This window comes from Pezoporus flaviventris, unplaced genomic scaffold, assembly GCF_033815535.1.
Source record: "Pezoporus flaviventris isolate CSIRO_AGI_PZ_B2104156 unplaced genomic scaffold, CSIRO_AGI_Pfla_v1 ptg000007l, whole genome shotgun sequence".
NCBI lineage: Eukaryota > Metazoa > Chordata > Aves > Psittaciformes > Psittacidae > Pezoporus > Pezoporus flaviventris.
In genome coordinates, this window is record NW_026892555.1 from 50,281,337 (window position 1) to 50,300,275 (window position 18,939).

At 37.3% G+C, this 18,939-nt stretch overlaps 1 protein-coding gene across 6 annotated transcripts in view; it reads right to left on the reverse strand.

Moving 5' to 3' along the window:
• The window catches only part of DLGAP1 (DLG associated protein 1), a 407,231-nt gene that overhangs the window by 285,126 nt on the left and 103,166 nt on the right, over positions 1–18,939 (reverse strand). The window contains exon 1 of one of the 6 annotated variants that reach the window (XM_061448760.1): positions 3,674–3,694. The exons of the other annotated variants lie outside the window; for them this stretch is intronic. The gene's annotated coding sequence lies outside the window, so the exon portion shown is untranslated. Of the gene's footprint in view, positions 1–3,673; positions 3,695–18,939 lie in introns of those variants that run through there. 6 annotated transcript variants of the gene reach the window in all.

Consider the following 18,939-nt stretch of genomic DNA (forward strand, 5'->3'; position numbering starts at 1 on the left):
GTCTTTGCCACTGAGATAGTTTGTAATTTCATAATGTTAACTTTCAGAATAGATCATGGTTTATAGAAAGAGGTTTGTTTTTACCATGTCTTTATCCTCTTAGCAGAAAGCCTAGATGCCTAGAAAGCCTTTCAAAAAATTTAGAGGCCGATGCAAGACTAGTAGGATAAGATGTTCCAAGATGTACCAAAAAGAGATGAAATGTTTACGTTCCACTTGAATTCAACTGAGATCACTGTTAGAAAGCTGCCTTATTTGAATGCCTAAAAAAGATACATCTTCTGATCTCTCCTCCCTACTTTTTTGGTAGCTTAAAAAAAACAAAAAGAACCCTATCAGATGATATGACTCTCTAGGAACAAATGCAAGTTCTTTTTCTTTCCCTAGAAAAGGAGGTGGAATCTTTCTTAACCTTCTTACTATTGTTAGAGTATCCTGCATGTCTACATAGATTGTCATTCAGATAACCTAAATTCTTAACACGCATTAACACCTGACTACCACTTCATCCCTAGCTACACTTATTCTGGGAGAAAAAGGAAATGTTGTTGAAAAAACACAAATGCCTTTTTACTTTGTCTTCTTTCACTGTGCAATATTAGATATTTTAAGTGCTTTATGATGAACGTTACTCGCCTTCATGAATACTACTATCAATAGTTCAAATGCCACAGTTCCAAGTTCCATTTTCTTCTTTCTGTCTTCACAGTTGAAAAGTAACTCTATTTTGCCTTTTAAAAACATTTAGTTACTGACAGAGCAACACTCTCTGTTATCTGACAGCAGCTGAAGGAGCAGGTTTTACAATTTCCAGAGGAATATATATCCAGAAAGAGTCATAAAGTGCATACACATGTGGAACCATATTGCCCAAAGCAAGGTTGTGAGATGTTTTGAGTGCTGTAACTGCCTATGCATGCCATTTGCTTTCATATACAAATATTTTCTTGACACACACACATAAAGAAACCTCCAACCTGAATCCATTTCCTAGAATACTCTCCTCCATTGGTTGTTTTGCCAGTACACAGCCCAATATGTCAATATTGGTGCAGAGAACAATATAAAAAGGAGTCCCTGAGACGGAAAGATTTGTGCTGTGTTTCAGCTGAAAGAGCAGCAATGATGCGGGACGAAATGGCAGTAGAAACATAACTGGCTTAAAATAGGGCTTTGGGAGAAAGGCTGGAACTAAAAGAAGAATGGAACACAATAGCAGGAATACTGTGTGGTTTGGTTGATATGCTGGAGGGAAGGAATGCCATCAGGAGGGACCTCGACACGCTTGTGAGGTGGGCTGATGCTAACCTCATGAAGTTTAACCATGCCAAGTGCAAGGTCCTACACCTGGGTCAGAGAGTTTAGGGTAAACTCATATTTTCAGAACTGCTTAACTGCAAAATTTCTAGAACTTGTATAAAAACTTGCTACTGGTTTTGTCTAGATTGCAGTCAGTGCTACAGACTGCAACACAACTGAGGTATTTTTGAGCTAGTTTGGATACAGTAAGCAGTTTACTCCTGGTAACACAAGATATAGCTAGACATGCTATGTTCCAAACTCCATGTTGATAACATTTATTTATGTTAGTTCTTAAGCAGACGATCATATATTTGCAGTTGGAGAAATTATACTGATGTTGGATCAGTTGGATCAGGTTTAGTGGAAGGAGCCCTGAAAAAATGTTAAGCACTTCAGAATTCCCTGTGATAACAGATAAGATCCTGCTCAGGAGAACCCTGCAGGAAAACAGAAAATGCTTTGCTGTAGCTCACTGACTAAAGTATGTTTTTGTCAGATGTGAGCAGTAGGTGAAAGAATGGGAGATTTTATTTTCCAACTTGTGCATTCTTTGTGATGTACCCCATACATCCCTTAGCATTCCAGAAGGACCCTTCTACGTATACTATACATACTATTCATCAACAAGATAGGACAATCACAAAATCTTAATTTCATCAGAAACCAAAGCATCAATAAATATGGTTTCGGGAACTCACGGGGGAAGAAAACCAGGTAAGTCTATATCATTCATGTACCAGAATTTCCAAGAAGGCCTTGCAGAGTAGGAATCTGCCCGGGTCAGGAACTGCTCACTCAGATGTACTCATTTGTACCCTCCTTCAAGCTCAGAGCAGTGAGAAATAGATGTATCTTTCTCTCTTCCCTACCCACCCTCAGCAAAGAAATGCATGAATGTTACTAGAGACTTCACTTTAAAGTCTTTCTATCCTTGCTATTTAACAGATGATTCCTCAGTTAAGAACACAAATGAACATTCCAGCAGTAGCAATGAGGCTGAAGAGCTTTTCCACCTGCAGCTTCCCCTTAGCAGCGTGTGAGTACCTTTCTGTCGGACCTGCCAACTCAGTTGCACCTGTACCCACTCCCTAATCCTACCCACAAAATGCAGTTTAGCTTGAGCTCCTTTCTCTTTATTATTTCTTCATTGTTGACATTTTCTTTTGTTTTTAAAACAGGCCTTTTTGAGAGAAAAAGGCTGGGGAGCAGCCAAAATTCATAAGCATATTTGACTTTATTTTACTAAACATCATCCAAACTACACACTCTTCTGCATGACAAAGAAAACCTGCTATATCAGAAAAAGAATTAGCTACTTGTTTTATCTTATAAGAAGCAATTACAGATAACATGATCTCTCAGCTAAAGTCTTCTTTTACATATAGAATCTCTGAAGTAAAAATAACTGAATTCATTGCCCCTTACAGTCTTTTGAAAAGCTTCTTTGAAATACTATGCTGTTTTTTCATTGTATTGAACAGGTGTAACATTTTATAATGGCTGAACAAACTTACAGTCTACCATAGTAAAAATGGGTAATTTATAATTTATTAAAGGGATGATTCACTGTCTCTTTATAATTTTGTAACATTTATATTCTTTTGCACTTTGCATTGAAATCAATGTGCTTAAATAAATTCAAATTATCTTTCCATGACAAAGTAAATAAAAATTCATGCCTGTTTTTACTGTATTCAAGCCCAGTGTCCCCTCTAAAGAAAATTACATACGTACTAATATTTACAATATCATTTTAAATATAATCATATTCAAGATATAAATATGAATCTTAAAATTACAAATTCATAATTGCATGTACTGCTCATATTGAAATAATATATCTGGAACAAGTCAAGAAAGGGTAAAAATATAAATATGTAATGATTTCATAAATAGACCTTCTGGAGATGTTTCAGGATAATCATATCCTCTGGACATTATAGAATTAGTCAAGTGTTTTTTCTGACTATTTTGAGATATTTATATTCTCCTGAATTGTACCTCCAGTCAAGAGACAGCTGCTGCTTCCCAATTCCTAAATTGTTCTCTAGATAAACAAGTCGGTTAAACATCTTTTAAAAACTACTGTTGTTATTGCAATTTATGACCCATAGCTGAAAGATAATGAAAAGCAAAAGAATTTCATAAGAACCCCCAGAAGCCATCAGAAATTTAGTTTTTCTTATAATATAGCTGAATTGCCTGTTTATAGCATAAAAAGCTGACACAACCACCAGTGAAAATGCAGCTATTCTTGAACTCCTTTTTAAATGAACAAATGAAACCTAAGAGTCATTCACATTCACTGCTGGCGCTTCAGGGAAGGATAATTTCCCTGAAAGTATAAAACTTAAATGGAAGGAGATCTTACCTCAATAGCATCTGAATTTGAATTTATAAGGACTCTGTCGAAACTTCAACTTCCTTCATGTGAGAAAAAATGCCAATGTTCCCACATTCTAACATGGATGATGAGGATACAGAGCTAAAAAGACCTCTACAATAGATTATCACAGCTGACACGTTTAATGAGTTTTAACATACAGCCTCCTCCTTTCGCCAGTTTTAAAAAGACTGTCCTTGAAAGGGCAAACAAACACTGGGCTTTTGGAGGGAAAAAAAGACTACTGTAAATTGAGGTGAAGGAGCATATCCTTCCACAGACCACTTTTTTTTTTTTCTTGGTGAAGAAAACAGGCCTGTTGCAAAGATTGTATGCTCCAATCTGTCCTATTTCAAAGCTTTATAAATATAGCAATTCAAAGGACTGTTGCTTATAGCAACAAATATAAGACAGTACAGATGGAGAGGGAAGTAACGTTACTGCAAACCCATCTTTGTGCTTAGCAAATGTACACCTCTGAAAGCAGACAGCATGTTGGGGTTTGATAAAGGAGGGAAAGGGCAGACATTAATGTTGTAGTAATGAGGAGTACACTTGTCAGTATTTACATAACCTAAGTCACCCTTAGGAGGCCTTCTGTAATTTAAACACAGGCACTTATCTCTCAAAAGTGTGTCTCAAGACTAAGAACTGATAAGGCACATTTTATTTAAATGGACAGCAAATAAACTTGCTATCAACTAATTAACTCACCAGGTTTCATTTTAGTTAGAAATAAGTATTTCCAGGATTAAAGTAATAAATACTACTCAGGAAAATAAAAACTTTCTATAAAAGATCAGCCCTTAAGTAAAGCTGAATAGCAAGGACTGGGACTATTCCTCAGAGACTGTAGTGATAGGACAAGGGTCAATGGGTTAAAAATCAGGGGAGATTAAGGTTGGATACAAGGAAGAAATTCTTTAATGTGAGGGTGGCAAGGCACTGGAACAGGATGCCCAATGAAGCTATGAATGCTGCATCCCTGGCGGTGTTCAAGGCCAGGTTGGACAGAGCCTTGGGTGACTTGGTTTAGTGTGAGGTGCCCCTACCCATGGCAGGGGCGTTGGAACTAGATGATCTTAAGGTCCTTTCCAACCCTAACCATTCTATGATTCTATAATTGTTGCAGCACATATTTGGCAGAAAATAATACAGTATATAATAACTGCATAATCATTACCTAAGAAAACACAAATTTTCAGTAGTTGCACAAGCATGTTTCCCTTTGATCTACTATGGTAGATAAGATTTTACTAGCTACAGAAATGACCTGACCAAAGCATACTCATCTAATTTTTTGACATACAGAAACATCAAAGCATCACAGTGCCCCAAATCTCCACCTACTGGCAAGTGAACTGCAATTACACTTCCCTTTTCATCAGGAGTAATTTTTGCTGCTATGACTAGGAAATTATTTTTTGTTCTAGCAAATTCTCATGAAAATCTGAGTTTTTATTACACCTGTTATCACTGCTGTTGGTACATCTCTGCCCGGTGCAGCAATACAGGCACAGTAGCACTCCATGTTTATTCTTTTGCAGTGAAGTCCAGTATAGATGCGACTGATTCCCTCTCCCACCACAACCATCGGTAACACAAACTGGATGCACACTTTACTAAGCTGTTAGGCTTCTTCTGTCTTGTCTATCGCTATTAACCCTGTACATGTCAAACAACTGCAAACAACTGACTGCTTTAATATAGAATCATAGAATTGGAAAGGACTTTAAGATCATCTAGTTCCAACCCCCCTGCCATGGGCAGGGACACCTTACGCTAAATCATATCACCCAAGGCCTCGTCCAACCTGGTCTTGAACACTGCCAGGGATGGAGCATTCACAACCTCCCTGGGCAATCCATTCCAGTGTCTCACCACCCTAACAGGAAAGAATTTCCTCCTTATATCCAATCTAAACTTCCCCTGTTTAAGTTTTAACCCATTACGCCTTGTCCGGTCACTACAGTCTCTAATGAAGAGTCCCTCTCCAGAATCCCTTTAAGAACTCAGTCAACACAAAAGAGGGTGCGTGTGAAGGAAACTACTGCCGTCCCCTCTCCTAGCAACACTGGTTTAGACACACCGGTGAAAATTAAGATCCTAATTTTGCACACAAACTCACATAGATACAAACCTGTTTTGTAAATAGCTCAATTTTTACATAATTACAGAGTAGAAGCCATTGCTGACATATTTTAACAGCAAAATCAGTGTGATGTGTCACACCGGAAACCTGGTGATAACAAATAAATTGTGGAGTGGCACAGACTATCATGCTAGTGTTTGTGAAAGGGAAATTTCTGCATGTTTTCAGGAAGGCAGATGACTACTATGGAAGCATTGCAGACATCAAAAATGACTGGTTTCACTGAAATACTTTCAGAGATGTAGGAACACGGAAATGTACAGCAAGGGGCATGGCCTTGGTAGTGCCTGGAATATGGCACATATGACATCGACTTTCAAAGGCTGCATGAGAATTTTACAGACCTGTAAAGAACTGAAGTAGTGGATGTAAAGAAAAAATATAAAGTATTGGGGAACAGCCAACACAGCTTTTGCAAAAGGAAGTCACACTTCATTATTCAGCATGTGTTCTTTGAAGGGGTTTTATGACCATGTGGATAAGGATGATCCACTCAACTACTCTACTGAATTTATACTTGGATTTCCAAAATGTTTCTGAAAATGCTCCTCACAAAAAAAAAAAAAAAAAGCAGTAGCACAAAAAGGGAAGATACTTGCCCAGATACAGTATTGACTAAAAAAAGAAAAGAAAAGTTCTTGGATTGGAAAGAAACTACCCATAAAATCAAAGGTCTTTACTATGTACAATGCTCTTAAGGCAGACATTAAGGCATAACCTTGCTATCTGAGAAGCCCTCCAGTATTCAGGCTCTGAAAAGAAGACTCATTTGAGTAAGTCTGTCCTTCCAATTTAGGACATTTCCTCACCTTCAATGTTACCATTTTGGATGAGTGATAGGAATTCTGCTCAGTAACACCTTCACAGCACACAACCACATCACCATAAACATCAGGTTTGTAGACATGATGCTGCAGCTGAGTCCTGGTTTCCAGGCTGGACTGAGAAATTCTGCTACAGACTGGTTCCTGTGTGTCTTTTCCTCATAGTTTTCATTTGGTATTAACCCCTCAAAGGAAAAATTAAAATAAAAAATAAGCTTTCATTTAGAATAGTGACGTGCTTTCTGTGGGAAGAAGCAACATAGCTTCCACCTGCTTCTTACTCCAAGTCATTTTCACTGGTGTAAACCAGTATTTTATTGGATGATGGAACACATGTTTGGAAAACTGTCTTGGTTCCATCTAAAAAAAGACAAAACCAAAATTCCATGTGAATTTCTGTAGAGAATCTTTAGAATTTGCTCGTATCAGCAAGATTCTATTTTATTCTGCAGCTCAGCAACTTCAAAAATAATTGTTTTCTATCCATTCATATGGAATTTTGGATGGCACTCTTATTGTGACAAGATGTGGATTTTTCAGTACAAATAGAATCTTTTGTTAACATTTATACCTAATAATTCAGGAGACACATGCTCCATAAATAATATCAAATCATCTTTACCATCTGAAAACCAAGTAATCTAATATTAGTCTTGTGGCTTGATCTCAGAGAATTTTATTCACCTTTGAAAGGCTACTAGCAGTTTGAGATAAAAAGTCTATTTGCTAATCCTCCTCTATATAGTGTTTCCATCTTTAAAGGTTTTGGTATACACCGCATCTGCCCAAGTTTCCACATCTGACAGATCTAGTCTTGAAACATCCATTTACCATTCAAAGCTATTACAGCACAGGCACACATTAAAATGTTCTGTTAACCTATTTCATCAATAAATTACCAAAATTGCTCTTTTTAGGCTTCAATCCCAGGAAAAATGGCTAAACAATCATTAAAAAGAAGATTGCTTTACACTTATTTTCCCCTCTCTCCATAAGAAGATGTCATTCAGTATGCTTCAGCCAGATTTTGGTTCTCTCATTACCCTTCAATCTGTTAAGAGGCCAGAGCCTAGGTAAAATATCTGAACAAATGACCAAACTTTCTGTAATACTCAAAATACTTATCATTAAAGAAGCTCAAGAAGAGTATTGTACTTGCTGTGACATAAAATTTACCTGTCAAGGAAGACAAAGGAATATTAATAGCTTTTTGCTATGTGCTTAATGAAATACTTCCCAGACTACTTGCAAGCTCCTTTATTAAGAACAATAACCTTTTTCTTAAGATCAGTGACACAGTTTTAATACAGAACACCTTATCAAGGGAAGTTTGTTCCATTTTTGTTACCCTAGACAGTAAAAACTACAAAAGCAGTGATTCAAATTTAAGCAATTTTTAGACACAAAATACAACTACAGCTATCACTCAAACAAATTACCTCCAAATGTGCCAAGAATTACAAGCAATAGTTCTTGGTCTGAAGAACACACCAGTATAATTTCATCATGATGTAGTGAAATCTTAAACACAAAATGTTTAAGGAATGAGAAAAAGGACATCAACAACAATCAGGTCACAAAGTTTCCTTGGAGAACTCTATGTCAGTATTCATATTTTTTCTTTTCACCTATTTCTCCTTTTCCTTCTTATAGTCAGGAAAAAGGAAATGAGGGACAATTTATTCTCACTGTTTTACAAAATGTTTGGGAGTGATCATATGGAAGAGTCTACACACACTGTGACCACGTGTCAGCTAGAAACATAGGAAAAAGAAGATTTATGGACAAAAAAGCATTAAACATGGGATTGAGGCTGGAAATATGAGCAGAAAAGAGGAAAAATGCAAGGACTTGATAAAGTTTTACAAAGAACTGTTTCTTTTTCTTCTTCTCTCTTACAGTACTCTTACAGTACTTTCCACTAGACTTTTCAGTGGGTCTTGCATTTTTACTATCACATTTGCAGTGTCTCCTTAGTTAATGACCAGTAAGTATCATTGTAGCAGCATACTACTGCACGACAAAGTAGTTCAGCTGAACGGTCACCATAAATGACTATCTTCAATAAACTACTATATAAATGGCTATCTTCAATAAACTACTTGCACAAAAGACTTTTACAACAGCTCTAGAGAATTTACAGAAATGTGAGAAAGCAATATGGGAGTATCTTTTCCTTTTTTTTTCTGTATTATTAATAGTAGTAATGTGAAACTGTTTTAGTAAAGCCATTTGGCAGCTGCACTACTATTCTCAAACCTCTGCTATTAGGTACTTTTCTTTGTATTTAATTGCTTGCTGTTACCTAGCTTCCTTTTCAATTCTTTCTTCCCCTAACTAAATTTGTCTTTAAAGCTGAATGACTCACTTGCTTCACTGAAAAAAAATTGTGTTCCTGCCATACAACTTATCTTGTAAAAATAAACTGTGATGATAAATGTTTTTATATAATACAAAGTTTCTTGAACTAGAAGGGTTTGACTGGACTAATGCCTTCCTCTCATTTAACAGGAAGCTGTACAATGTTTCTTATAACCTCCCCTCTTCCCATCCCTAAAATTTCTGAATTTCAAATTACATTGAGAATTTACCTGTTGTTGCTAACAAGGCTGGTCACAAGCCAGGACCTTATTCTTTGCCCTCAAGGAATACGGATTAGTTCAGTCTTCCTATGCAGGCAAGCACTGGTCAAGACTTTCACTTAGTCTCCTGTGACGTGAATGAAGAAACACACTAAATTAGCTGTGTGGATCACTACAGTTGAATGATCAAATGCCAGCACAGAGCTGCCATAGAAGCGCAGGTCACTAATAAGACTTTTCCGCTTTACTGAATCAGTTATTTTCAGGTCATTTTTTTAGCACTGTTCAGAAGCAGGAACTGAGCTCACCTGAAGAAAGAAACCACACTATTTCTGTTTGCTGTCTTTTAAATTATATTAAATGCTTTTACAACAAGTACTAAGAGTTTGCTTTTCAACATGATTGAAACTGCATCAGAAAATTGCATCATTTGCTTTTAATCTACTGGTGCAGCTGCTTGTAAAGCTGCTTTTTAGTTTCACGTTGCCACAGAACAAGCAGAACAATCTATTGCTTAATGTTAGCAAAGAATATAAGTGCTTGATAGTGCTTCTAGAGAAAGAAATTAGGCTGCTAAAATAAGCACCATTAAATTCCCAGTTCTAAAGGTTTACATCAGGGTATAAAACTAAAGAAATGAACAACTACAGTTTCCAAAATAAAGAAAGGATACACGTGAAATGTTGACAGTCTAGCCTAGAATCTCCTGATAAAAATTTGATAGTGGAGACTTTAGCTCAATTTGGTTATGCAAAAACTGAAGCAACCCAAGAGTTTTAAACCCCTTTTAAAATCATGGTAAATTTTATATTTGCCAGTCACCTTGGAACTATAGCCTAAAGGATCTAATTCCACTTGATCTAGCAATATCTGGGAGACAAATTGCTTATTTTACCTTCTGAAAATTATCATAGATTTGTGAGTTCTTCAGTGCGTTATTTCAAGTTGATATAGAATCATAGGATCACAGAATAGTTAGGGTTGGAAAGAAACTTAAGACCATCTAGTTCCAACACCCCTACCATGGGCAGGGACACCTCACGCTAAACCATCTCACGCAAGGCTCTGTCCAACCTGGCCTTGAACACCGCCAGGGATGGAGAATTCGCAGCTTCCCTGGGCAACCCATTCTAGTACCTCGCCACCCTCACAGTAAAGAACTTCTTCCTTACATCCAATCTGAACTTCCCCTCTTTTAAGTTTGAACCCATTACCCCTTGTCCTATCACTACACACTACAGTCCCTAATGAAGAGTCCATCCCCAGCATCCCTATAGGCCCCCTTCAGATACTGGAAGGCTGCTATGAGGTCTCCACGTTCTCTTCTCTAGGCTGAACAGGCCCAACTTTCTCAGCCTGTCTTCATACAGGAGGTGCTCCACTCCCCTGATCATCCTCATGGCCCTCCTCTGGACTTGTTCCAACAGTTCCATGTCCTTCTTGTGTTGAGGATACCAGAACTGCATACAATACTCCAAGTGAGGTCTCACAAGAGCAGAGAGGGGCAGGATCACCTCCTTCGACCTGCTGGTCACACTCCTTTTGATGCAGCCCAGGTTATGGTTGGCTTTCTGGGCTGTGAGCGCACACTGAAGCAAACTCATGTTCATTTTCTCATCAAGCAACAACCCCCAAGTCCTTCTCTGCAGGGCTTCTCTGAATCTCTTCTCTGCCCAACCTGTAGCTGTGCCTGGGATTGCTCCGACCCAGGTGTAGGACCTTGCACTTGGCATGGTTAAACTTCATGAGGTTGGCATCAGCCCACCTCACAAGTGTGTCAAGGTCCCTCTGGATGGCATTCCTTCCCTCCAGCATATCAACCGAACCACACAGCTTGGTGTCATCAGCAGACTTGCTGAGGGTGCACTCAATCCCACTGTCCATGTCAGTGGCAAAGATGTTAAACAAGACTGGTCCCAACACCGATCCCTGAGGGACACCACTTGTTACTGGTCTCCAGCCGGACATTGAGCCATTGACCACAGCTCTTTGTGTGTGGCCATCCAGTCAGTTCTTTATTCACCGATATGCTTCTTCAGTAAATAAATCTTTCCTTTATGGGAGATTAAGGGAAAAAAGAGAGTGCCTCTCATTTAGGAACATAGATCAGGACAAATTGTGATGAGTTAAATGCTCATGATGGGGAAAGAAGATTTTATTGCCATCCTTAAGTATGTATCTGTGACTTTTTACAGAAGATTCAGAAACTTGGAAAACTTCATGCTTCAGAATGTCGTAATTTTAAATGATCCACTAAACCTCCTTCACCATTACAAAGACCAGCATTTTAGTGACACTGAGCAAAACCTTAAATACGTAATGAAACTCAGTTCAGTTTGAAACAGGGAAGACAGTATATACTAAAACATGGAAGCCCAAGTTGAACTTTGAAAGTCTTTAAATGCAATTGTGTTATTAGGTGTGCAATGGCACATGAATCTGATGAGGACTAGACTGCTTCACAGAAAGCAGGCTGAAGCAAATTTATATAATCAGATTGCAGTGTCTGTTGCAGATGAGCATGACAGTTCCTATCTACTTTACTACTGATTGAGAGACCCTTAGTGTAGTAATGTTCATGAACTCTGCTAGATTTAATTTCTATTTCTATTTGACAACAGGCAGGAAAGCACCCTGTCAGTCAGTTTTTAATAGCCATTACCTTCCACATTGCAAAAAGTCATTCTAGATTTTAATTTCTTTTCCAAGGCTATTTCAGGAAACTTGCAAGATGGGATACATTAAACTAAGAGGAATAAACAGCCCTGAACTGCATGTGAAGGTTTAGTATGGCAACAAAAGGGAATTGGCCAACAAAGGCATCAGTCATAGCTCCATTTTCATTGTGAAATGATTCAGAAGAAAATCTAGGAAGCAAAGTTCTAGCATGGTTGAACCCCAGATTTTCCCCATTTTGGGCTTCTGGTTACATTTACTATTACCAGCAGTAATGGCTCCCATCTGACCCAATCATCCAAGAGGATTTCTTCCCATGGAAAGCAGGACATAGCAAGATGGGCAGGCGGAAAGATGCACTCCTTAGTCTCACTCAGCAGGATGCTGGGACACAGCTGGAATGCCTTCCTGTATACCAGTTATACTACTACCAGTTATAGCTCCTCACCTTCAAGCCACCACTACCATCTGAGCTGTACATTTCAGTATTTGTTCTTCAGTATGAGTGACTTTTGCTCATCTTTTTCTTGGCAACAGACCATTACTGAACATAAGACTTGGCATGATAAACAGGAAATATAATCACAGCTTCCCAGAAGCAAGTTTCTCCAAAATTGATATGACTTCCTTATTCAACCTTAATGTTATATTCTCTGTAAGTCTTTAATTTTATTACCTAAATCAGTAAACAGCATAAATCTGGACAGCTTCATAGTAAGAAATATTACCCTGAGAAGCAGTTTCTGTTCTGATGACATCACTGTTGTAGTGATACAAGAACTTAGTGAAATAATATGAGCATAACAGCTGCATACTGTGCTTTGATTAACACATGGAAAACATTGACCAGATGAAATTCAAGGCATCCAGGAGATATATTTCTACAACTCCATTTTGATTGATAACAATTGAGGTTTTGACCTAAAATATCTAAGAGTTATATGTGGCAAATGATTTTTTTTGTGGGGGTAAAAATAGTTTCACTATAACTGACATGCTAAAAGGTGCAGTATTTTTAATTCAGATGTTCTATGTAAACAGCAGAGACAATGTAAAATGAAGGCTCTTTAGAATACACGAATGACACCGAGAAAACTATGTTAGTTCAAGATTTCCCTGGATTTCTTTCTCTTGAACAACTTTTTAAGTATGACGTCTGAATTCCCACAGTGCTTTCTCTCTTAATCGCTGCACGTTTCATATGAAGCTTTATATAAGTGGAGCCTAGCAATGCTCAATATTACTCTTTGCTTGTCGCTGAAATAGTATTAAGCATATTAGTATATGCAAAAAATGAACTTAAGAACATAATAATATTTGCCAGAGACAAAAAAAGTAAATTGAAGTATTTTATCACAAATATTTTAAAAGTTTTATTTAAAAGATGAATCTATACAAGTTTAATGCCTTTTAAAAGAGGAAATGCATTTAGTTGTTAAATTAGAAGAATGGAACTGACATAATATGGGTTAATAGTCTATTTTTGTAAAGGTCTTATTTTATATGAGTGTGCAAATTAATTCCCATCTCTCTGCTCCACTTTTGCCCTCTGTAAAATAGAATGACAACCCCTTTTTTGAAAAATGGAAGTATTGAGCAGTAGTTCTTTCAAGATGCAAAAGCAGACATGGCCCTAAGATAAGAAAGTTTCCTTTACAGCAAGTCCTTAACCATTTTTCTTTTTTTTTTGAATTTGGATGTATAAATGCTTTCCTAAACTATAACCTTGAAAGTCTTATGAAGAGAGATACTACTATGTGCACATTTAACTTTTTAAAAATACCGAATCATATTTATCTTAGATCTTATGAGGGCAAAGAATCCAGCATCATTTCAACATAAACCTATTTATGTAAAAAATTAAAATCTCTGCAGCTCAGACTTGTTTTGCCAAGTTTGTGGACCCACAGTACAAACTGATAGAAGTACATATTGAGAAGTAAATGTAGCCACAGATGAAGGGCTCACGCTGCTTATATAAGTGATGTGAGCTACCTGCATGTGTATCTCACAGGAACAACAGTAACATAGAATCATAGAATATTTTGGGTTGAAAAGGACCTTTAAAATTTAATTTGGTCCAACTCTTCTGCAATGAGCAGGGACATCTACAACTAGATCAGGTTGCTCAGAACCACATCCAGCCTGTCTCTGAATGTTTCCAGGGATGGTACATCTGCCACCTTTCTGGGCAACCTGTTCTGGCATTTCACAACTCTCATTGTAAAAACTCTCTTCCTTATAGCTAGTCTAAATTTACACTCAGTTTAAAAAATTACCCCATGTCCTGTTGCAACAGACCCCACTAAAAGGTTCCTCCTCATCTCTCTTATAAGATCCATATAAGTACTGAAAGGCCTCAATAAGGTGTCCCCTGAGCCTTCTCTTTTCCAGGCTGAACAAACCAAGCTCTCTCAGCTTGTCAAGCTCCAGCCCTCTGATCATTTTTGTGGCTCTCCTCTGGACTCACTCCAACAGGTCCAGGTCCTTCCTATGTTGGGGACCCCAGAACTGAATGCAGTACTGCAGCTGGGGTATCACCAGAATGGAGTAGAGGGGCAGAATCACTTCCCTCAACCCATTCCTTTTGATACAACCCAGCATGCAGTTGGCTTTCTGTGCTGTGAGTGCACACTGCTGGCTCATGTCTAGCTTTTCATCCACCAGAACCAATTCTTCCTCTGCAGGGCTGCTCTCAATACCCTCATCTCCCAGACTGTATTGATACCAGGGGTTGCTCTGACCCAGGTGCAGCACCTTGCACTTGGCCTTGTTGAACATCATGAGGTTCACATGGGCTCACTTCTTGAGCTTGTCAAGGTCTCTCTGGATAGCATTCCATCTCTCAGGCATGTCAACTGCACCAATCAGCTTGGTGTCATCTGACATAGGAATGTCTGTAGAAGTAACAGTAAATACAAATGATAGGTGCTAACATAATAGTTTTCCCATAATTCTGCATCATTCCTATGTCATCACTTAAGTTAGCTCTCACTGCTGTCATTGCTGACAAGTACATTTACTCAGTTACCTACAGTATTTCATTTCTTCCTTATTCTGCACATTGTCAAGTTTTACAGACTTGAATAAAGATGCCACCTAATTCCATTCCTATACCTACTTTTTAATTTGTAATTGTGTCCAGAGCTCTGGATTGCAGACTACAATACTAATATAGCTGTTGTATATGCAGAATATGACAATTTTAGTATTTTACTTTTCTGTTGCATCACTGCAATTACTTATTTTATTTTCATTTTTAAAAGGGATTTTTAAACCACTTTAAAAAGTGAATTTCTTTTGCCTGTCTTCCTCATCCTCTATCTTCTTGAGACTATAGGGCAAAACAGGTTTTGTGCTGAAAGAGCCTGGCTCAGGACTCAATGCCGTAGACTGTCAAGTGAGAAGTACATTAAAAGATTTATCTGGTCATCTCAATAGAACCTTAGAAATGTGTCAGAATTACTGAAATCACTAATGTAATGTGACTGAATCATGATTTGAAATATTAGCAATTTTTTGCAAGCATGTTTAGAAATTATGCTTAAATAACAGCATTTTTATATGCCTTTATGTGTCAAATCCAGAGAACTCTTGCATTAGCCCAAACTTATGCCCTAAGTAGATTTCCTACTGCCTGGAAATACATGTTCTGCTTGACTACACAGAATGGAAAATAGGGAAATGTATCACTTCACCTTGTGACCAGGGAAGTAGGTGGACTTCTGCACAGAAAAAAAAAACAACATAAGATAAATACTGTGATAACATTACAGTGTATCTCAGCCTCCTGGAGACATTCCATTAATTCATTTTGATCTATTCCATATAAACAGGGGTTGCCTAGAAAGGCTGTAGAATATCCATTCTTGGAGACCCTTAAACCCTGCCTGTGCAAAGGCCTGAGCAACCTACTCAGTCTTGGAAATTGGCTCTATCTTTGAAGCTGACCTCATTTTGAGGGCATGGGTATTTGGACCAGTTGACCTCTAGAGGTCCTTTCCTACCTAACTTGTTCTGGGATTCTGTGAATTTGCAATAAGGATTAGACCCTGAGGACACAACGTTACAAGACTGCAGATGAGCAGCCACAAGACCATACTCTACAGAGACTAAAAATTTTGAATATTTTCTAGAATCTCAAGACTTCTGCAACCAAGTATCTGCAAAACTTCATGACAAAACACTTGTCTCATTCCCCCTCTAGTGGCTAGTTCACACAGGACAAGTTACTGCAAAAACCACTTTGTAAGCTCTAGTAGCAAGTACTTGAGAAGGAGTATAAAGTTTATCACACATCTGGGTATCAATACATTCTGCATCATGGTATTAGTGAGGTTTGTTTTCAATTTTTTTTTGTTTTTTATTTTTTTTTTTAAGTCAGGAAATGGCATGACATATATTCCTACCATTTCAGATCTTCCTCTGCTCCTAAACTACCTTTTTCTTCTATTTTCAGATGATTTTTGCATGTTCTGTATTTATGCATACATGTGCATATGAAAATACATATGATTATTGCTCTGTGTGTGAATAATTTTTGTGATTGGATATATATTTACATTTATGTGTGTATTTTCTTAGTGGACTAAGTTGATAAAGCATTTCCAAGATCCACTTATTCAGACACGGTCACCTAAAGTCCCTTCTTACATCTATAAATGATTAAAATTGTCTAAGCTTTAAAGATACTTGCTCAATTACCAATGAAATCAAAGAAGGTTATGTATTCAGATCAGAAAAAAATACATCATGCTTCCATGCCTAAGCATGAAAGGCTGTATGTACAGGAAATATTTACAAAAAAAAAAAAGAAATGTAGTATAATCTAATGCAACTTAAAGAGAAAATATAAAGAAAACAATAAAATCAATATTAAATTTTGCTTTTAAGTGGTAATACTCTACAAATATTTATTTACAGAGCTACTGTTCATTGGTCATACTTGGCATATGTCAAATATCGAAGGAAATATAGAAATACAATTGATGCTAATTATGCATATAGGATTCTTATAGACAGAACAAATAAAGAAGCCAAAGTAAGATATATAAAATATTCTCTACTAAAAAAAAATATGTTTAGCTACCGGGTAAAAGGATGTGAATTTTCATCTACAGGAGAGAGCAAGAGGATGTTTTCCAATTATTTAAATGACGTAAATCAAATTAAATAATTAAAGTTCATAGAAAATTAGATTACTGAGAAAAGATGCAAGCAGTGATATTTTTTACCATAGTTCCAGTCTGTGGTAACAGACAACCAACATTCTCAGACTGTTTGGCCTCTAGCGTACCAAACTCATCTTTTTTTTTTGCATCTGGCCAGCAACAGTAAGACACCACCTACCATACAGCATATCAAACACCAGTTTTTCACTCAATAAGCTAGGCATGCCTTTGTGCAGCTTTTTTGTATAGGTAAGTGACATATAGGCTGCAGCTACCCAAAATAAATAGTACATGCAGAAGCTTAACAAGCCATTTTTGCAAGGGTTTTCTAACCACAATCTTATGTATTCACAATCAGGCAGTTTTAACTTAGGTAACAGTCTGTCAAATGGTTTTACATACAATGTCACTTTTAAGCATCCAAACACTAACTGATTTCAACAGGGCAAATCACCTGACTAAAGTAAATATGTGCCAACCATGCCAACCATGCGCCGAGTAGAGCCATAAACATTTCATTTGGTAGCAGAGACAACCTGTTATAACCAAAGGGACAGAAAGCAATTGTTCCAACAGCATGGGATGACAAAGCATCTTTGACGACCTGCCAGTGCTGATAGCCCTATTCTCCTACCTCCAACAGCTGCTACTAATATTTCACAATACCAAAATACATAAAAGGTATTATACAGAAAACAGTACAAACTGCAGCCAGTGTCCTGAAGTTTAAAGTTGCAAGTTTAAAACTTAACCCTAACCTCTCACTACAAATACTGACATTTAACAATAGTATGGAAAACGACTGCAGGTATATATGATTTATAAGAGTAGACTTATGGGGCAATGTCTACCAGGCTGTTTTTGAAACTGCATCCATTCACTAGTTTCTATCTCACCAAAGCCTACAGAGACACTGTAAGCTCAAATTAAATAAAACCTCCACTTCTATTTTGAGACATCAGATTTAGATATGGACATTGGATTAATCAAGATACAACTGGTTTAGAACCAGCTAAAAAAAAGGACAAATAAGCTATGCTAGAAGTTAGGCCTTTTCACAACCATGTGAAAAGCCCCAAGCATATGAATCAATACTGTTTTAACAGCCATAACAGCATTCCAGAGCTGCAGCTACAGAAACTGATAGCAATTTAGTAATGTAAATACAATGCTGGCAATTGCCAAGGAAAGGGATACCTTTTTTGTACTCCTTCAGGCACCAGGAAAAGAGATGGACTGGAAAAAAAAGTAACAAAGGAATCTGGTGAATAATGACTAATTTAACCAGAATAAAACATATTCAGTGAACAATATGATATCCTGAATATTGGCAAGTACCTCTGAAGATACAACACATGAAAGTAATTTTTCAGGTGTGCTGATAAACGGAACAGAGCGTCCTTAAGACAAAGAGTTTATGTAACGGCACAAACTGAGGAGTCACATTCCACAGAGAAGCACTTCCTCTAAGATGCATTCTTGCATTCTTCTTCTAAAATTGCACAATTTTCCTTAAGTTTTACAGTTCCAGGATACAACATGAAACAAAATGATTCAGATGATAATTGGCTGAGTCACAGACTGTTAAATATTTGAGGATATAAAAAATAGTTCTTTTCCATAACAGATGATGGCCAATTTAAATACCATATTTTTAGGTTCTAAAATACAGCTCCATTAACAATCACTTACTGAAAATCAACTTGTACTGTTCCATGGACTGATCTTGACCATTTGTATTACATAGTTCAAGATCTGCTTGGACATCCTCCAGGTAAGAAATAGTTGCTATACCAATCCCCTGCAGCTGGAACTTCTCCAGCTCTCACTGATATGGCTAATTAGTGCA